Source organism: Podarcis muralis, chromosome 6 (assembly GCF_964188315.1).
Source record: "Podarcis muralis chromosome 6, rPodMur119.hap1.1, whole genome shotgun sequence".
NCBI classification, from domain to species: Eukaryota; Metazoa; Chordata; class Lepidosauria; order Squamata; family Lacertidae; genus Podarcis; species Podarcis muralis.
Window position 1 is genome coordinate 48,874,306 of NC_135660.1, and position 20,623 is coordinate 48,894,928.

The following is a 20,623-nucleotide window of genomic DNA, read 5'->3' on the forward strand; positions in this document are numbered from 1 at the left end:
AAATTCTACATTTGTCTTAATATGCAGTTACATGTAGTCAGTTTACCCACCCGCAATGATTGGTAACACACACTGTAGACTCCAGTTGTTTTGCTCCTTTTGCTTTTAGTTGTGTACCTAAAATTAACATTTTAATAAATTCATAATTTATATTAGCTAAAGACAGCCTCTGAATTTTATAAGGTTTCCTGTTCAACCTTTTGCATAACCAGTTTTCCCAGTCATCATTCTGCTGCTTTTCTGCAATGGAACTACTTAGAAGCTGTAGCAAATGAATAGGAAAAGAGTTCAGCCCTGAAAAGTTTGATTATTGTTGATAACTCAGTCAGTACTTTTGAACATGTATTTTATGTTTCAGAGGAAACACAGCTGTCAAATTTCCAGTATCTTAATATGGAAAAGTTTCCCCAAAGTCTTGTAGCATTTCCTGTATTATGTACTTAAACGTGAAGCAAATGCTGGGATACAAAGAGACCAACTTAACTTTTATTCAAATATTCAAGCTATGACCAGGCAAGCAAGCTCTAACAAAGTGAACAGAGACTTATAGCACCTGCAAGACATGTTGAACACACCTGGTGTTATACCATCCCAGAGAGGTTTATATAACACTTTAGAGATCAGCATTAACTGTGGTGCCTTTTCATTACAGACTTGGTGCAAAATTACTGTGTTCTTTGACAACAATACAACCTGTTTCCTTCTCACTTTTTCATAGGAAATTACAAAGGGTCTCTGATAACTTAAAGTGCTTTCTTTCACCTCCCCCATGTGTACACTTGCTTCCAGTGTCTGCCATACCTGTATCCAGAGCTGGCCCAACGTTAGGCAGGGTGAGGCCACTGCTTCAAGTGGTAATAGCCTGCCAGGTGAAATGGCTATTGAGGCCATGCCTGCCCTGCCAGCCACACTATCTGTGCCACTACCAGTGGTGCCGATTTTGGGCAAGATCACTTCCATTTTGAGTGAGATCTTTCCCCAAAATCGGCACGATGGCAGTGCTGCTTCTCAACCAGCGGTGGGTGTGACAGATCACTTGGTGATAGCAGATGGCTGTACCACATACCAGATGCATATGCATTCCTTCTGGATTATGGTATGACATATGTTCGTAACACTTTCAGTAGCCAGATTTTAGTCAACGTGAGTCTCTGTGTTGCAAAGTTCACCATTCTGCCAGTTAACGCACTTGGACTTTCAAAAAAACTTTGGACACCTCACCAAAGACAAATTTATAGTGCTACCAGACTTGAAATACAGTGTATAATTCTGTTTTCCTCACCTCAGAAAAGATAAATTCAGAACAAACAAAAGAATGCACTTCTTCAGACAGCACTGTGGAATTCACTGCTACAACAGGCAGTGATGGCCATCAACCCGGGTGGCTTTAAAAGATGATTGGGTAAATTCATGAAGGGTAAGGCTATCAGTGGCTACTAGCCATGATAGCAATGTTCTGCCTCCACTGTCAGAGGCAGTACCCCTCTGAAAACCAGTTGCTAGTAATCGCAAGTGAGATGAGTGCTGTTGATCTCAGGTTCTTCTTGTGGCTTCAGTGCCCATGTGGTTGGCCAATGTGAAAACAGGAAGCTGAAACAGATGGGTCTTTGGCCTGATCCAGCCTGCTGCTAAGTTCTTAGCATTATAAAACTATCAGGCCTGAAGTTTGACAACCATCGAATACATTGTTAAATAAGCAGCCGAAACATAAGTAAAACAACAGACACTTATTACAAAGACCTATTTACCTAGCTGGGAAAGTGCATTGGAACCAATATGCTGTTGATTGCATCCAGAAAGTGAAGGTAATGTGTGCCTGCCATATCTCAACAGGAATGTTACTCCGCAGAACAGAATGGCCGCACTAACAGCCCTGCTCTGAGTTACTGCAGAGCAGGCTTATGAGATATTTGGAACTTGCCGCAGGAACCTTTTCTCAAACCACAGTGATGCCCATGGAAAACCCTTAAGCAAAATCTGAGTTCATCAGCATTCTCCCTCCCTGCGGTTTCCAGGAGCTGCTATTCAGAAACATACTGGGTACAACAGCAGAAGTAGAACATAGTCATCAGGATTAGCAGATATTGCTAGCCTTACCCTTCATGTATTTGTCTAAATGCACGTTAAAGGCATCCAAGTTTCAGAAAACCGTTTTCATGTCGGATTTGTAAACTGCACTGATGTGCAGAATGGTGCTGGCAAATTCTTAGTTAATGTTTGCTAATTCCGCATAGCATTATATGTATTTTTTTTATTTAAAAAAATCTACAATGCATGACTTCTACCTACAAAATCTCATAACACAAGAAACCAATTAGTCTCTGAAGTGCCAGAGCATTCTTTGTCTGTGATGGGAGCATTGTTTCCGTGTGCACAGATTCCAGTAGAAATAGGCATCTCAAGATGTCTGTTGCATTATCATGTTTTAATAGAAAACCTCGATGATAAAAGGATGCAAAGGTCAGCAAGTTCAAACATCCACAGCTGGCTATGTTCTTAAGGCAAGATCCTCAACACATTAACCTCCACAGATTAAGGCTGCAGTCCTAAACACCCTTGTAAGGGGTTGAGTCTCAATGCACAGAGTGGGACCTGCGTCCGGGTAAACATGCTTGGGATTTTGCAATAAGGAGTATAGCTGTGCTAAGATTTGGAAAGTACAGCAGCTGAAGCTTTGTCAAAGCTTGTTTGTTGCACTTATTAATATCAATAGGACCGCTGTAGAATAGATAGTTTCTGGTTACTGCTGGAATTTTTCTTAGTAAGAATGGATGAGCAGCCTACAATCTGGTTCCTAGTATTCCAGCAGAGGTGGCTTCTCCCATCCCCAAATCCTGCCAGAGGGGACAAAAGGACTGTCTTTGCCCTATGTGGAGTGGGAAGAGAAGGAAAAGGCAAAGCAACTATTTAGCTCCCAGTGTTCCAACTGAGGTGGCCTTTCCTCCCTCAACTGCCACCACAGGGCTTCTCAAGAACCCTCTTGTGGCAAGTTTCAGCACACCCATTTTGGGCTTGTCTTTGCTGTTTTTTTATATAGTTTTAATATTATTTTAATGTAAGCTGCTTTGTGAGGTTAGTTCAAAAAGCGGTTCTTAGTTATGTATAAATAGCAGCATGTCTGTGGAAGCCTCTGTATGAGACAACTCATTATTTGAAATATTAAGGAAATGCCTCTTGCATTAGCTAGCTCCATTACAAGCTAACATTTCTTGTGGTACAATAGGGTTTGAGCTTTGAATGTTAAGGTTCTTTCCCAGTGAAGGCCCACCCCTCTCATGCCAACATTAGAGAACACCAAAGCAACAACACATGGGCAATTATGTTTCTTTAAGTTTAAGTATTTGTGCATATGGCTTCTGACTCTGAGGGAGCAGAGAAGTGCCCACAGCATGCTCTGAAAAATTCAAGTGTGCTCACAGGCCCTAAAGATGGACAATCCTTGTTATATCCTATGTGTCCTATTGATAAGCTGTTGGAGCAGAGGAAAGGCAATTTTTTAATGCACTGTCTATAACTGGTCAGTGTATGTCATTAGTAATGTAGTAATATTTAAACAATGCCATTAACTAAATATAAAATTCGGAAAGAAATCCCCAGTACTTAGCTATACCCTTTTCAAGTGGGACTTAATTGGGAAGCTTAGTGAAAGATATTATTAACACGGGGAAGGGTGAACCAAGCCATTTTGCAAGCTGTTCATATTGTGTTGACTTTCACAGTGTTTGCTAATGATGGCTCAAACATTATGGCATTCTAATAGTAGTTACATATCTGAGCCTGCATTTTCAGAAGGTTGTTAAGGCCGCTTAAACTTCCATATACTTCCTGTTCAGCTTAACACACTGCAACACAATTTGGGTATTGAAAATCTGGGCCCATATTTCAATTGCCTAGTGCTTGGAAGCTGCTCCTATATTTGCACTTAATTCCTGTTTGATTCATCTGTAATGAATTATTCATGCATGCATGTGTGAATACTATATAGGAAGCATTTCATTAGTGAAACGGGACCTCTGAGATTGGGGTACATTCTGATATTTCTTCCTTGGGTATTTCTTTGATATGCCAAAGAAGGGATATCTCTGCTAAAATCTTAATCCAAATTTTTTGCATGGAGAACAGTTGTTAGGCAGCAGCCAGACACTGTCAGTTTTTTAAAAATGTTCTATTTCCCATTCTAGGTTAGATATTTACTGTTCGTACCCATGTTTCTCTGCTACTGTTTTATTTTAAAGCCGGTTTGTTTCAGAAATGCATATTGTCAAGTTCTAGATGGCATTTGTCAGCTTCCTTTTAATCCATAGCAGCACAATATGAGAGGGGTATAAGTGATACCTTCCTCTCTTTTTTTGCCTTCTCATGTAATAAGAAAAGTAGAATAACACTGTTTCATTTTTTTTATTTAAAAAACCCCAGCCTATTTGGTAGGGGCAATTTAGACTGCTATCCTCTATTCATTTGCTTAACTGGGAGAAACCCTATTGAGCTCAATAAGACTCACTTTTGAGTAGTTACAAATGGGATTATGCTACGAGTTTCTTTTACTTATTAATCTATGGGCACTTACAGACTGTCAAAATTTTCAAGTGGGATCACATTGCAGGCAATGACCAATTTAGGCATGTCCGAATGACATGCAATTGTGCACACGCATATGGCGCCGAACCTAGAACTAGTCCCAAAACATCATAAAGACGTCATGAAAGGGAGCAGAGTAGAGTCAGTGTGGGCTTATGCGCGTTCCACCAACATGCACTGGGCTCCGGAACAGAACTCTCACGCAAAACGAGGACTGTCTGTACTGGCAAACTCTGGATTGCACAATTACAGTTGGTTGGGAGACCTTGTGCAACAACTCTGCTTCCTCCAAAGAGCTGGTATTTAGCAGTAAGGAAAGTGACAGAGAAATTCATTAGAAAGTGTGGGATAACATTTGCTTGACGCAACATGGTCTTAACCAGCCCACAAATGAATAAGAGTTTAACTTTCCTTTCTTCTATTTTTTGAGAAGGGAGCACCTTCACTGTTTTAGTTAGTAGGCACTGGCTCATATTTTTGTTCCTTTGGGATCTCTACTTTTCCTTCTCCTTTGCTTATGGCAAAGTGGGGGTACTTTAAGAAGTGTAAAGCTTGTGAGAGTGGGAAAACATTGCTCCACTCACAGAGGTGCCTCCAATTATTTTTGGCAATTGTTCCCGCTCACTACCTGCAGTTTTCTGGAATGTCCCCAAAAGCGTATCTGGATATTTGGGGAAAGTTCAGGGGGATGCAGTGGCAAGGAGAGGTGGGATACTTTGGTTATGCAAACAACCTTACAACTTCCTGTTGGGTTAACAGTTTCCGCAACTGTTTTAACACACATTTTCTTCTGCAAATACACACCAAACTTGCCCCTCAAGTGCTCATATATGTCTGGACTTCAGCAAAGGAATTTAATTATTACATTTTGGATTACTAAATGCTTGTCATGCATATTCCTCCATGGAGAAAATATCCTAAGAAATAATTTGAAATAGCAAGGAAAAACATTGCAATCATCAGACTTAAAAAGTCAACTTTTAAAAGGTTTATTTGTTAATAGTAGCTCTCTATTACAGTAGTTTAAAGTGTGTGATACAATGGGCACATTCGCACAGAACACTAGTCATGTTTTAACTTTATGTGCACAAGCCTCAGGCTTGCATACTCTCCTCCCATGCAGCTATAATAAGAGGGAGGAAAAAGCCAGGTGCATTTTCAGCTTATTTTACTTTAGCCAGTTCCTGGGTTGTCATCATTTTCAACCATGATCCTGGTTGATACAAGACGAGAAACCAGAAATCAATTGAAGTGCTGCTGAATCCTCGTTTATTCTTCCTGGCCCCATGGGATGGGGGCAGAACAGGCAGGGGAGCACCAAAGAAGTCCGGGCTTTGCATAGGCTCAATTTGCTGTGGGCATAGCACTATGGTATGGCTTAGTCTTACGTGCAAATGCTGTCAATAGTACTTTGGGCATATTTGATCTATAAGTTGGCTGTTGGAGCGTCTAAAGAATTTTGTTAGGATTATTGATACTGAATCCTTAAAAATATAGTTTTTTGAATACCAGCCTGAATTTACAACTCTGAATTCTTTTGGTACACCAGAGAGGAAAGATCTGGTTATCTTTTTGAAACGTTCATAGCACATCTTGTAATATGTTTTGAATTTGGTTTGCCCAACTTTTGAGATTGAAATTTGGGACATATTTATCCATTCTTTGGCATTTGTATGACAGAAAAAGATAGTGAGCAGTCAAAGCAGGTAGTAGAATACAACGTTCCAATTTACTTTCTGATACCAAACTCATGACCCTGTTGCGTTGCACTTTACTTTCTTTAAAAAAGGAATCGGCTTCAGATTTTCTTTTGAGTCAGACTTTTAATATTGAGGAATTCTTCTTTGACTTGGTGTTTATGTATTTTCTTAGGTGAGTACACAGAACATTCACAGCGTGAGTTCTTGTTGGACTAGGACTTTGTGTACCACTTAGATCAAGTGGAAAACTTGACTGGCTTAGGTTAGTGGGGGGAAATACATTTTGCTTTTTTGTTCTTCATGTTTGAAGCCTTTAACCTCTATTTCCTGTTGGGCTAACAATGTTTTCCTCCATTTGCACAAAAGAACAAAGTTTAGCATTAAAAAATTATTTGTATAGGAACACATCCTCTTCCAAGTGAAGCCAGGTTCAAAAGCATTCTTGTGTCATGGTGGATCATCATTCAAGTGCTGTACTTTGTTATGCTTTTGCATTTGGAGACTCAAAGATCTCAAGTTATACTTACTTGTGTACCTAATGAATAAAGAACAATGAAAAAACCCTCCTGTCTCTGAGCTGCACAAGAAAATTGATGGTTGAGAATAATATAGCCTTGATGGAACATATTAGAGTGTTTCTGGTCACGTCTCCCTTGTTTTTCCTGGTATAATCTTGTCTTATCTAGTGCAGATACAGTGGTACCTCGGGTTACATACGCTTCAGGATACATACGCTTCAGGTTACACACTCCGCTAACCCAGAAATAGTGCTTCAGGTTAAGAACTTTGCTTCAGGATAAGAACAGAAATCGGGCTCTGGCGGCATGGCGGCAGCAGGAGGCCCCATTAGCTAAAGTGGTGCTTCAGGTTAAGAACAGTTTCAGGTTAAGAACGGACCTCTGGAACGAATTAAGTACTTAACCCGAGGTACTAACTGCATTTGATTTTATAGTAATAGTTGAAATGAACCATCATCTAGACATGCACATACCATCCTGTGTACAACCATGTTTTTTTCTGAAAGTGATACAGAAGGATTTGTTTCACAAGCTTCTTCACAGGGCTGCAGGGCTATTCTCTCTTCCCACCTCCTAAAAATACCCCTTTAAATCAAACCTCTCACACCAAATCTCCACACTAATTCTTAAACTTGCGAAAGTGCAAGGGAAGTTTGTAGGCAAGAAAGAACATCAATAAAAAATGAATAAAATGGATTCCTGCTGGATCTTGCCAAGGGCCATGTGGTACAATTTGCAATTTCTGTTATGATAGCAATATCCCTCCCCTGCTGTTTGCTTTCCTTCCAAAAACTGCCATGCAGTTTCTGGGCATGGAGGTCATATTTACCTATCAATACCCATTTATATGTCTACTATAAATTTGTGCAATCCCACTTTTTAAAAAAGAATCTCAGTCCATGACAATGACCACATATTGTGCCATGTTTTCCTACCTCTGTGAGAAAATCTCTGGGAAGTCATGCATGTGCCTATGGTGACCAAGAGATTAAGATCTATCCACTTCCATTAATGTGGTTCCAACTACCACTTGAAGATGGCTATCACAATATTTGTTTAGCGCATTAAAACCAAAAGAAGGTTTTTCAAATATTTCCAACTTCTGTAGTTGTAAACATCTCACTGTTAATGTTTCTTTAAAGTGTGCATATTTTATGGGTATTTTCCGGAGAATAAAGAACTGTCCTACATATTTAACCACCTAGGACAGGGTTGGGGGTGTTTTTAGCCCAAATACTACATTCCATCATGGCAGTGGTTCCCAATTAGCTAAATACTACAGACCCCCTGTTTCTCAAAAGCCAAGACATGGACCTCCTACTCTTGATATCTCTGTGGTGGTTTTGTTATGTGAATGATGCCACCGTACCCTCCAACATGTCCAAACACAAAACCAGGATATGCCTCTTCTTGCACAAGTCACGTGACCCATGAGACATTATGGCACCCCAAAATGAATGTTTTTGGGTGCCAAGATCTCAGGCATTTTTGGGCACCATGCTGTCATATGAGAACATGCCACCGAAACGGGGGGTGTGCCACATACCCCCTGAGTGGGTTGTTCATATCCCCTGGGGTCCACAGACCACCAATTGCAAATCAGTGCATCATGAGCATCAATAATTGATCAGTGCATCAAGAATTTATGCTTTTGAATTATGGTGCTGGAGGAGACTCTTGAGAGTCCCATGTACTGCAAGAAGATCAAACGTATCCATTCTTAAGGAAATCAGCCCTGAGTGCTCACTGGAAGGACAGATCGTGAAGCTGAGGCTCCAATACTTTGGCCACCTCATGAGAAGAGAAGACTCCCTGGAAAAGACCCTGATGTTGGGAAAGATGGAGGGCACAAGGAGAAGAGGACGAGATGGTTGGACAGTGTTCTCGAAGCTACCAGCATGAGTCTGACCAAACTGCGGGAGGCAGTGGAAAACAGGAGTGCCTGGCGTGCTCTAGTCCATGGGGTCACGAAGAGTCGGACACGACTAAATGACTAAACAACAAAGCATCATGAGCAGCCTTCCAAGGTCTGCATGCCAATGGTGTGCAGGACCAGAGGCAAGTGGACAGAGCAATGGATGTGGCTCTTTCTTTGTACAGTAGTCAACATTCCAGCAACGCAAAAGCCAGAGGCTTTTAAACATCCACAACTGGAGGGAACAGGACCAGTGAAGGACTTGAGATGCCTCAAGGGCTGCATGTGATTCCCCAGGTCTGAATTTATCCACTCATGTTGTAAGGTTTGATATAAAGGAACTTGATTCTGCTGAAGCGAAGTAGCATTCAGTCAGGTCACTACCTGGATGGAACACATCTTGGAATCCTATATTCCCGTCCTTGAGTTTCGTAATGGAAGGAAGTAAGGATATAAATCAAACAAACAGGCATGGCAGTAAAACCAGGTTTATCTCCAAATATATACAACACAGAGCTGTAGACAATCCTGGCTCTATGATGAACCTATATGAAATTGAAAAATACATGTTTCCAAATTGCAGTTTAGAAAGTATATCTCTGGCTTAGTAATACTAAGCTTCCTTTAAAAACTGTTAGAAAATAGACCCAACATAGTATTTTGACTTTTGCACCTTCTATTATTTTTGTATCATATGAAAATCCAGTGTTTTTAAAAGATCTCTGAAGATTAAATGTGCCCTCTTTTTACCTATGTCACATTTATGTATGGATACAAAATAAGCACTAGTATCCAGAATTGTTGACCCTTGAGATCTAATATTGACCTCAGTCAGTATTAACTTTTCAGATCGATAAATGCTGTTATTGACCTCAAAGGAAGTCAATACTGCTTGTTAATTTGCGAAGTATAACTGCAACAAAATGCTACACATTTTGTTCTTCATTATCACCCTATTTATATCTGTTTTTAACATCATCTTTTTCACCACCTAGAAAGTGTAATGTCGAAACATTTCAATTCCAGTTACAATAAGGGTTGAAGAGAGATTTGTATTGCATAATATGGAACAAGAGAAGAGAAGAACATGTTTCCCCTAGCATGAAAATAATACCAGTTCTATAGCACTGTGGTGTTTTCCCATTTTAAGGGGAGTTCAGTTACTTTTTCTCTGATACAATTTAGAACAAAGTATATTTCAGCTGCCAAAACACACACTTCTTCATAAAACTATAATGGATGAGTGAGCTAATCCTGAACTAACTGGAAACAATTCTTTAAATCATTATTGAACAGTAGATTTTTATCTGTTTAGATAACAATGGCAGGTGTGTAAATGAAGATGTTACTATACAGAAGTTTGAAGGGAATGTTGTGATTCAAATTGTATTTAATTGCAATATCTTAGGTTGGTTTTAGTGCTCTGTCTAGTTTTGTTACATGCAAACATAAATGTTAAATCATGCATGTCTTGATGTATGTTAAATTTTATTCCAGTATTCAAATGCCCAAACAACATTATTTCACATTTATCAGTTTGCTATTTCAATTCTAAATTCTGATAAATGATTTATAGGCTGATACTAAAGTCAGCTACTTGGAAGCAAATGCTGTCAATTTCAGTGAGAGTTGTTTTCAAAAGTGCTAATTTCTAGATAGATATAATCTTAATCCCACTTCCTGTTTGATAGACTCTAACTGGCACACAAGACAAACAAAAATGATTCCACTTTATAAAGTAATAAACTTGTGTGAAGGGTCTTGGGGGAACAGACTTTGCTTTTATACAATCTTCCTTTCATCTGTTAACATGACACTAAGAAAGCTCAAACATTGTGTTGTTAAATTCCACCATGTAGGTTGGTTTTTCATAGCTACTGATTTCTTACACCAACCTCTTTAGCGAACAAGCAGATGCAAAAGGCAGGAAATGATTATTACTCTTGGACCGGGCTGAGAAAGGGGAGCAAGCTCATCCCTACCCATTAGTTCCAGACACTTTACAGAAGCCAAACAAGGGTAATCTTAGAAGGCCTGGTACCAAATTCTGCTTCTCCATACTCCTGCCCAGCTTTCTGCTTGGCACATTTGACAAGCTGGGATGGAGAGTTGGGTGAGGTCAGAAACTGGAATGCTTAATGAAGTGGGGAGTGGGAGAATCATCACTAGGGTTTTAGCTCTGTAATTCTTCAACTTTTTTGGCTGATTGAACACTCGCTAACATCTTATCCCAGCTTGCTTGCTGTATTGCCACTCCCTCCATGGACATTGTATTCGTATTGTGAAAAAGTACCTGGTGGCCTTAGAACTGATTTTGGTGTCTATAAAATACAGGACATCCAACTACTATCTCTATGCTGGATGCGATAAATGTAGAAACCAGTTGTGATCAAGACTGCCTAGTCGTCTTTATGGCCCATCAATAATATTGTACTGCAATGGCAGCAAATAAGGTACAGTAGACACCTAAATTTCTAGGCTTCCATATTTTGTCATAGGGAAATTTTGGTTTAACTTTTATGGGGTTGACTATATAAATGCAGATGAAAAACAAAGGATGGTAAAGCAAAGCATTTCCTGTTGATGAACAGGTTTCTTCTTTTGAAGGTCACTTAGTCCAAGAAGGAAGGAAAAATATACCTTTAACAACAATCATCCCCACCCGCAGTCTCTTCATGCTAAGTTGAACAATCTATTCAACTTTTCGAGATAGAGGAGCAAAGCTACACGGCTTCCATTACACTTTCTATATCTTAAAGTGATTGAAATAATTTGTTTTCAGTCTGAAACTAATTAGCATTCAAGGTCAGGCTTACACCGCTTTAATTTATTGCTTAAGTACATTTGTACTTTTCATTGCTGCTTCAAGAAGATCCTTGTTGGAATTGTAGGTTTGTATTCTATTTCACCAAGAGTAGCTGGCTTTATAAAGGTGTTGGTTTGCTTGCTTTATAGGTCAGGTATTTATGTTGACAGCAATGGTACTGGAAAGGATGACATGCTTCAGAGACTTTTGAAATTACTTCAGAATTTAGATTATTAGTGGCACTTTTGCCTTTGCATTCCTTCTTGAGGGAAAAATCCAGTCAATTAATTTTCTCAAAGATGTGAATAATAAAACATGGATGTGAAGTTTCACTGAACTAGAAATGAGCAGTACCTTTTGGGTCATAGTTTATAATGTGCAATTTAGTACTCTCTTCCTTCTTCTGCACTGGGAGATTAGTGAAAAATAAGCTGTGTAAATTAAGTTTATTGCAACATTATCTTCAGATGTACAGCAGTGAAGATTATATTGAGTGATAGCAGTTGAGTGGATTTTGTATAAAAAGAATTATCACATAAAACCACATTCTGAATAAAAATATTGCTCAGAGTTCCTCTTATATCATTTTATTAAAAGTTCTAGTCAAACACATTGCAAGAGTTTGGGAAAAGGAGCCATACTTAAGATAAATACAATCTATTAGCTAATGGGAATCCTACCACCATCCTGTGCAGATCTTGTACCTTGTGTGCTTACAATGGTCTGATATAGTTGACTCCTATGCTGCTTAAAAGCTCCGCATTCACGTTTGCGAAGAAAGGACCCAAACTGGCAACCATGTCACCTGCATTCACATGGAACACAACATCCTTTGATTCAGCGATACATGTCTAAGCAGAATGGAGCCCAAGTGAATGGTGCTCCAGAGGAGTTTGCTACCGTTTTGTTATCTCTCCACTAATCCTAGTTTGCTATGTCTTATAAACCAACTGTGGTTTAAAACAAACTGGTTGGCCTCAGAGTAAGCCAACTTCAAGCTGTGGTAATGAAGCTGGCTTGATATCAGCTTCATGACGCAACAAGCGAGTGAGAAGTGGGATTTGGAAGTGTGAAATCAATTTTTTCTTCCAGCTACATGGGGTGAGGGGTGGGGAGCACATGTACAAGCAAAGCCTCAGGCTGACCTTCCTGCTCTTGCACATAGTGCTAGGCCTCTTATGTGCTAACTAAACGAGTCAGGAAGTCCATGGCTATTGTCTAGTCTAGCTGTTGAAGCTGTACAGCAGGCATAGGCAAACTCGGCCCTCCAGATGTTTTGGGACTTCAACTCCCATCATCCCTAGCTAACAGGGCCAGTGGTCAGGGATGATGGGAGTTGTAGTCCCAAAACATCTGGAGGGCCATGTTTGCTTATGCCTGCTCTACAGAATAAGGAATCAATTGATACAATCCAGAGCAGGAATTAAAAGTGGCATGCCTCTTGAATTTGGGCTGTTTCTAGTTCCCAAATTCAGTTCCTAAGGCTTTTTCTCCCACGGCAGCTACAGGTTCATGTTCAAATATTAACTATAATATATATATATATATATATATATATCTCATGCAAATCTTATTTACAGCATTTGTACGCCACCCAATAGAGACTGTGTAGGGCAGTGGTTACAGTGTCCGACTAGGACTGGACTGAAATGTCCATTCACCTGTGAAGCTCACAGAGTGACCTTGGTCCATTCCCCAACTCTCTGCCTGACCTACCTCACAGGGCTGTTGTGAAGTTAAAATGTAGGGGAAAGCCCTGTATCTTCTCTTGAGCTCTTTTGAGGCAAGGCAGGATATATGTTAACTAAATATATTGACTTACTATGAAACATGAAAACTCAACTACAATAAAGGAGATCATTTTTTAAAAAAACCTTTAAAAATCATCATCATCAGTTAAAACAGCATAAGACTATAGGAAGTGTTACTAAAAGCAGGTGTAAAATTGAGTGGATTGTTGTCTTCTTGCTTTGTTCTCATTGACACAGTAAAAGCCATTTAACTTCAGTGCAATGTGCTACTTAAATGACATTAATCAGTTGCGACCCTCGTGACCTTCCCTGACTTGAAAACTCGGAGGGACGAAAGAAAAGTGAGCCTAAGCTTCCTTATATGGAGCTTCTATCCTAGTAGCAGCAGCCCTCCAGGTTTTCAGATAGGATCATTTCCCACCCCCTACACGGAGATTTGAGAAATTGACCCTGGGACCTTGTGGATGTAAGGCATGTGCTTGAACACTGAGTGGACCTGACACTAAAGTTGGCATGTGAAATACTTCTGTGTCAAATCACTTAGATATTTTAACAACTAATTTGAAGGGGGGGGGGAGTTCTTTTGATGAAGGTGGGAGGAATGGTTGAATTGTTTTGATTAATAATTTGGATGGAAATTGCCATTCTCTGGGGGTGGGAGAAATCAGGAAATTAGTCAGGTATTCATTGATCAAAGAGCTGCTGGTGAGGAAGGTGAAGAATGGATGAACTAATACAACTTGATTAAATTGTTTTTCTTTGCATAAGCTATGAATGTCCTCGTGGTGGAAAAATAATAATAAAAAGAGTGAACATAAGTGTGGCTAGGGGTTGGCAGCTCCTGAAGTCTCTTCCTAGGGGGTCGGCTGTGATTGCTCCAAAATCTTTGCAGAAGTTCATGGGGAACCTCTTCCAAGTTGTCCTTTTTGTAAACTAAAATGCTCAATTCTTTACTAGTTTTTTTGATAAGGAAGTTGCTCCTTCTCTGGAATCACTTTGATTTGCTTTACTGTTTCTTTTCCATCTTTATTAACATCTTTTAAAGATTGGAATACTAGGCATAATGTATGCAATGTACATATTGGTCACTCCTACCTTCAGTTACCTATCATTTGGAAGACCAGCCCTAGTCCATATCATCTGAGTTTCTTTAGCTGCCTTTCAAGAGCTATATTGGCCCAATTCACACGACCATCTAAATTAGTGATGCATGATCTTTGCTTATTCTAATATGAATCAAACTGATCAGCACCTGGACTGATGTATGAATAGGAATTTAGTTATCCAACAGTATATCAACATAGTTTTTAAAGTGCATATTTTAAAAGAAATGATGTCCAGAAATCCAAATGTTGCAAATAAAATCACATATTTAATTATGGCTTAAAATGTGATTAATGTGGAAGTGGGATGGAATGGATTTATGAGTGAATAAGAATGAAAAGAATGAAGACCAAAAATATTGACTTACCTCTTAACTAGCTATGTGCTACTACTTGAAAGGGCTGATTGTGTGGATCTCTGCTGTGGAGAGCAGCCACTTTTGGGCACAGGAGTCTATTTCCAGCATGGATTAAAATAGCTATATATTTGTGTGTTTGCAGTGGTATGCCATAAGTTGAATACAGCTTGTGTGGCGATTTTACAATGCTGGCTCATTTTGAAGCCAAAATGACATGAAATGAATTTTGATCTGTTGCTATGTGACCAATTGCCATGTGAATTTACAGTTCATCAAAAGTTTTTCTGACAATTCAAGTATAGAATGTTTATTGGATCATATTGGTCTAGGTGCCTGGTGACACATCTTCAAATAATCTTAAAACGTTAGTGAGGCGAGATTATTCTCTCTCTCTCTCTCTCTCTCACACACACACACACACACTTAAAGTTTTATATAATGATGAAGAATGACTTCAACCCAAACTTGTCTTGAATTATTAGAAAGATATTTATTCAGCTGATGCATATGCAATACAAGGAAAGCAACTCATTTAGATATAAGTATGCAGTCTTTCTTATCAGTTCCCATATTACAATGTATTTTTAAAATAAAAAAATTAATTGATGCATTCTATGGTAAATTTGCATAACCCCAAAATTCTGATAGCTATTATTATAATAATGCTAAATATATTTTAATGATTTTGTATTTATTCATCATCTCTCCTTTTGACTATCTCAGTGTTATTCTGGCTGGGTTCACACATAAGGTGAAACTGTGGTTTTGTTAACAATAGTTAAGAATCCACACCATAGTTTTTTTAAAAAAGTTTTATTATTTTTTTCAGAATAAACAGCAAAACCATGCCATTGCTGGTGGTACTCACAAACAGAGTAACCTTATATAGATTTTGACACAATTAGAAAGTTGACGTTTTAGCTAGACTCTTGGGATGTCCTTCGAGCATCTGTTGATATGAATCGGCTGCTTGAGTTAGAAGCTATCATAGTAGAATTTTAGATTCTACATTCCCATTCTTTCAAAGCCTATGCTTCCCTTTATTCATAAATCCATTAAGGCGTCTCTGCCATTTGTTGAGCCACTGATCAAATATGAAGATAAGGAGGGATATAGGAATTTGGGCAGAAGGTTCATTTTAATGGCTGCCACGCAACCCAGCCAACTTAAATGTCTCTAGCTTAATAGCTCTATTCTTACGAGACAATGAATGTGGCCGAAGTTACTTTTTTTCCCAGCTGGCCCAAGTCATACCCCCAGGTTTAGAAACCTTCCATGGCAGGAACACCAGGTCAGTGTTAGGAAACAACCAGTGCTGCTCTGCAGCTGGGAGATACACAGTAGCATGATAACCAAGTTTAGAGCAGTCCACATCTAACCTTTTCAAAGTATGAAACTGCTGTAGTCTGTTTCTGTGGAACTGTGTCCATCCTTGGTTCACTCAGAATCAGTCAAAGATAGCAAAGACGTTCATCTTGTGCTTAATCTGCTGGACACACCTGCTTTTAATTACGTACACTGTGAGTTTCCAGATGTACCATAGGCTAACATTGTTTTGAGCTTCTGCTTCTACAGTTGTACCTCGGGTTACATACGCTTCAAGTTACATACGCTTCAGGTTACACACTCCGCTAACCCAGAAATAGTGCTTCAGGTTAAGAACTTTGCTTCAGGATAAGAACAGAAATTGGGCTCTGGCGGCGCGGCGGCAGCAGGAGGCCCCATTAGCTAAAGTGGTGCTTCAGGTTAAGAACAGTTTCAGGTTAAGAACAGACCTCTGGAACGAATTTAGCACTTAACCCGAGGTACCACTGTATCTGCCATCTGCTCATCACTCAATTTTTGTAGGCCCATTCTATCTCCACGGTGCCACAGCTTTGTGAGGCAGGTAACAGGCTCTAACTATGACTTTTTTGTGGTCTGTGAACTCAAATATAAGAGCAAACCACAGTTAGCATGCTACAGTTTGCAACCCAGTTTCAAACTGGTATCACATCCTAGTTTGCTGACCTCAGACAAATCATGGCTTGTAAGCAATTAACATTAACATACATAATGGGCTCATACATTCACATGAAACCATATTCTGTTTTACAGCTGATCCCCCAGCACTTGTGTGATCCTGGTATTTAAATCCTGACCACTCAAACCCAGCTCTAGCTGTCTGTCCACAGGATCTCAATGGACTCTTAAGTTTTGTCTCAGTTTACATGTTTGTTTCATTGGGATTTCTGCCTTTTGAACTTGTTTAAAAATTATCTTGAGATTCGCATAGTTGTTTCTATCTCTCAGGCTTGCTGCTGATGGTGGAGTACAATCTTCATTTGTTGATTTAAAATTATGTTCTTGGTGATCTTTAATTGTGCTGTCTTGTACAGGGGATTTTATATCCAAGTTTCATCACTATAAGCAGGAGGTTCACAGGTGAAATTTCCCACAAAACGCCCGCAGAGAGAAATGATATGTGTACAGTAACTCCTTTGAAACTGATACAATGTGAAGTCGAGAAGGGTTCAGAAATCTGCAACTTAACACTCGCTCTCACTGTAGATAAATAGCACATTGCTGTGGTCTTTCCTAAATCTCCAACAACGCCTCCAGGAATAAAGTCAAGTGGCTGCAGACTTCCATTTTTTTCAGATTGATTATATTGAAAGAGCCCATTAGGAACTGATTTAAGCTAGCTTGGATGAGCGGAGTCTTAGTTTCAGCTCTTAAGGCTTTGGCTACTAAAAGTTCACTCTGTCCTGAGCATATACCAGCTCCACAGGCTATTAACTTTATTAGTGTGGAGATAAGCTGATTAGACCTTGTCAATCAAAGATGCCAATATCTCAATTGAGAGTCAGTCCGTCAGTCTCCCTCTCCCTCCCTCTCTGCCTTTATGAGCATTGGAGCAGGCAACAAAGAGAGATGTGGCTTGCATCCCCATGGTTGTTACCATGCAGGGGGCAAGGGTCCTGTGATGATGTGATGACTATATTAAAGAGTACATCAATTTGTTTTTAAAGTGTTTTGATTTTTTATGGTGGCATTAAGAGAGAACATTGTGGTTGCAGCTTTACTAGAAAGCAAAGAGTTCTAGAAGGGGGGAAAAGTGTTTCTTTGAAGCCTACAGGGACTTTGAGTCTTACTGTGCCTATGGGCGCTGAAATGTTCCCATAGCCGGCATACTCTGATCCACCATCAACTTAGGTAGGATTCTTATGTTCAAATTATTCAATTATGTCAAGCGAAAGCATGCATGCATTTTTAAAATCTTTACAGATGTGTGTTTATTAAATAGAGGTATCCCTTGAGCTCCCCCCCACTCCTGCTGCCCCCAGTGATTGCACGGAGAAGGTTTCACTGAGTGTTTATAGTCAATAATCTGGGAAGATTCGTTTTAAGGAAAGGTCACTTATGACTTGTGAACTGTGACTGAGCATCTGGAGATAAATTTTTGGGTGTGGGATAAGTAGTAAATTGCAGGTATTTGCATTTCTTATTAACAGGAAGCATTAGAGAAATAGAACATGATCTTTCAAACGTTCTGCAGTATTTCCGCTGTAGTCTTCATCATCTAGTTAGTAAAAGATGTACAGAGAGAGGGGGGCGAATCTGGGCTTTTGTTCTTCACATCTGTGGTTTTGCGCTCCCCATGTCTCCCTCATACATCAAATGCAAACAACAGAAGCCCATCCTTTTCTTCTGTCGCCTTATACTCACCACCCAATGAAGACTGGAGCTAAAGTGCTACTGAACTACATAGCCACAGTGGATGATCTCTTTACCAGCTATTCTTCATCCCACTATATCAATTTTTCCACTAACCACTCAGACACTTCCCTTCTGAGAAATGGTAATGGGGATGGTATTTTAGCTAGATAAATACATTATAGTGACACAAAGGCACATGCATCTGTCTTGTACCTCACTACATATGTTGGTGCTGCTTATGCTGTCTCAGTGCTTTGGGGATCCCCCCTTTTCTCTTTGGACAGCCCTAGAGAAGAATCTTACACCCTGTGCTAACAAGTTTCTAAAGACCTTGCATCCTTTTCCATAAGCACATGGGTTGCAATCCAGAACTGTACACACGTATCTCAGGCATTTCATTCACTTTTATTATGCTCCACCCCTTCTAAGCTGGAGAATCTTAAACAGTGGTTTGTGCAGAAGACTCCTGGCGGTGAAAACTATTTGGATGGGCACTCTAGACTTTGCTGAATCACAACATTTTTACAATATTTTTTCCCAAACATGTCTCAGAATGTAAATTCTGTAATTATTCAGTTTGCTATTATGTTGTACCATTCAGTTGTATTACAGTGAAAGATCCCATGTCCTAGTTCTTTTGGCGAAGTATGCAATACATGATGCACATTTTTTTCTGCTTGCATGCTGGTAGTAAACAGTGGGTTTTTCTTCTGATGGCTGCTCTTGAGTAATTAGCTGGGGATGTGGGGTGGAGAGGAAGTAGTAGCAGGCATCTGACACCTTTAAGCTTATTGGATTTTCATAAGTCTATTCACAGGCTTGAATTTCCACCATTATTCCTTGGCTAGCTGTATGCAATCTGGCACTTGGAATAAATCAAAAACAATTGACAATTCATGAAATGGTGATATTTTTCTTCAAGGTATTTCACATACTGAAACCACTAAGTTATTTTTAAAAGTTTCCAACACCTAAGGCTAAATGAAAACTTTCCTTGGGTCTAGGCTTGCCTTTTACTGATAATCCCTGCTTTCATTGGTTCCCTTTCCTCTTCCTGGTTTTGCTTCTGAGTGGCTCTGTAATCTTGTTGCCTTGTGACTTTGTACTGTAGTAGGTTTTACTACTACAATATTTTATTACATCTGAATGAGGAGTATCAAGAAGTGGTAATCATCAATAGTAATAATGATTATAGTAATAGTAATACAGTGGTACCTCGGGTTACAGACGTTTCAGGTTACAGACGCTTCAGGTTACAGACTCCGCTAAACCAGAAATAGTACCTCGGGTTACAAACTTTGCTTCAGGATGAGAACAGAAATTGTGCAGTGACAGTGGGAGGCCCCATTAGCTAAAGTGGTACCTCAGGTTAAGAACAGTTTCAGGTTAAGAACGGACCTCCGGAATGAATTAAGTTCTTAACCCGAGGCTGGTTAATATAGCAGAAGATATAATTTCAATAGTGCTTAAAATGTGGTGCAGATTAGAAATCGTAAAATATGTAGAAAAACTTATATCATTAAAATGCTATTGAATAATTTTTCCAAACTGTGAATAAGTATAAATCATGAATTTATTTTGGTTCTTGAAGTTTGCTCATGATTTTTTTCAGTTTTTATTTTTAAACTGAAGTAGATATGGCATTTTATAAGAACTGAATATGGCATTTCATAATGTGAGAAAGTTACCATATAATAGAATATAAAATCCTTTTAAAATAGCATATTAGATTCTGCTAAGTGAAAACATGTAATTTACATCTGTAAAAATAGTTTATGGGAGCTGGATGTCTCTTGAAACATGAAGCGACATATAAATTAAATGAATAAAAATGTTTGAAAAGAGGTGGGGACAAACAAGCTATGTCTGAACTCTGTAGTACAGTCAACTGTTAACAGTCCCTAACTGTTAATTTCCGCATTATGTTTGAACTTTCACCCAACAGACAAGCCACTTCCAGAAATATAGTAGAATATAGCACAAGTTCAGCACACATTTCTGCATTATTTGCAAACAGATTTTTCTCTGGGAAAGCGGAATCTGGGGCCTCACGCTTCAATCCCATGCAATTCCCTTGTGGGAGACAGTTCCACTTGGGACTTTATTCTGAGTAAATATGCACAGGATTGTTTGTGATATATCCTTTGCCATTGAAATACAATATAGCATGTTGCTAGATACAGCCTTCAGATGT

At 39.3% G+C, this 20,623-nt stretch overlaps 1 protein-coding gene across 4 annotated transcripts in view; it reads left to right on the forward strand.

Moving 5' to 3' along the window:
• VTI1A (vesicle transport through interaction with t-SNAREs 1A) overlaps window positions 1–20,623 on the forward strand; it is a 233,904-nt gene that overhangs the window by 54,372 nt on the left and 158,909 nt on the right. The window lies entirely within an intron of this gene.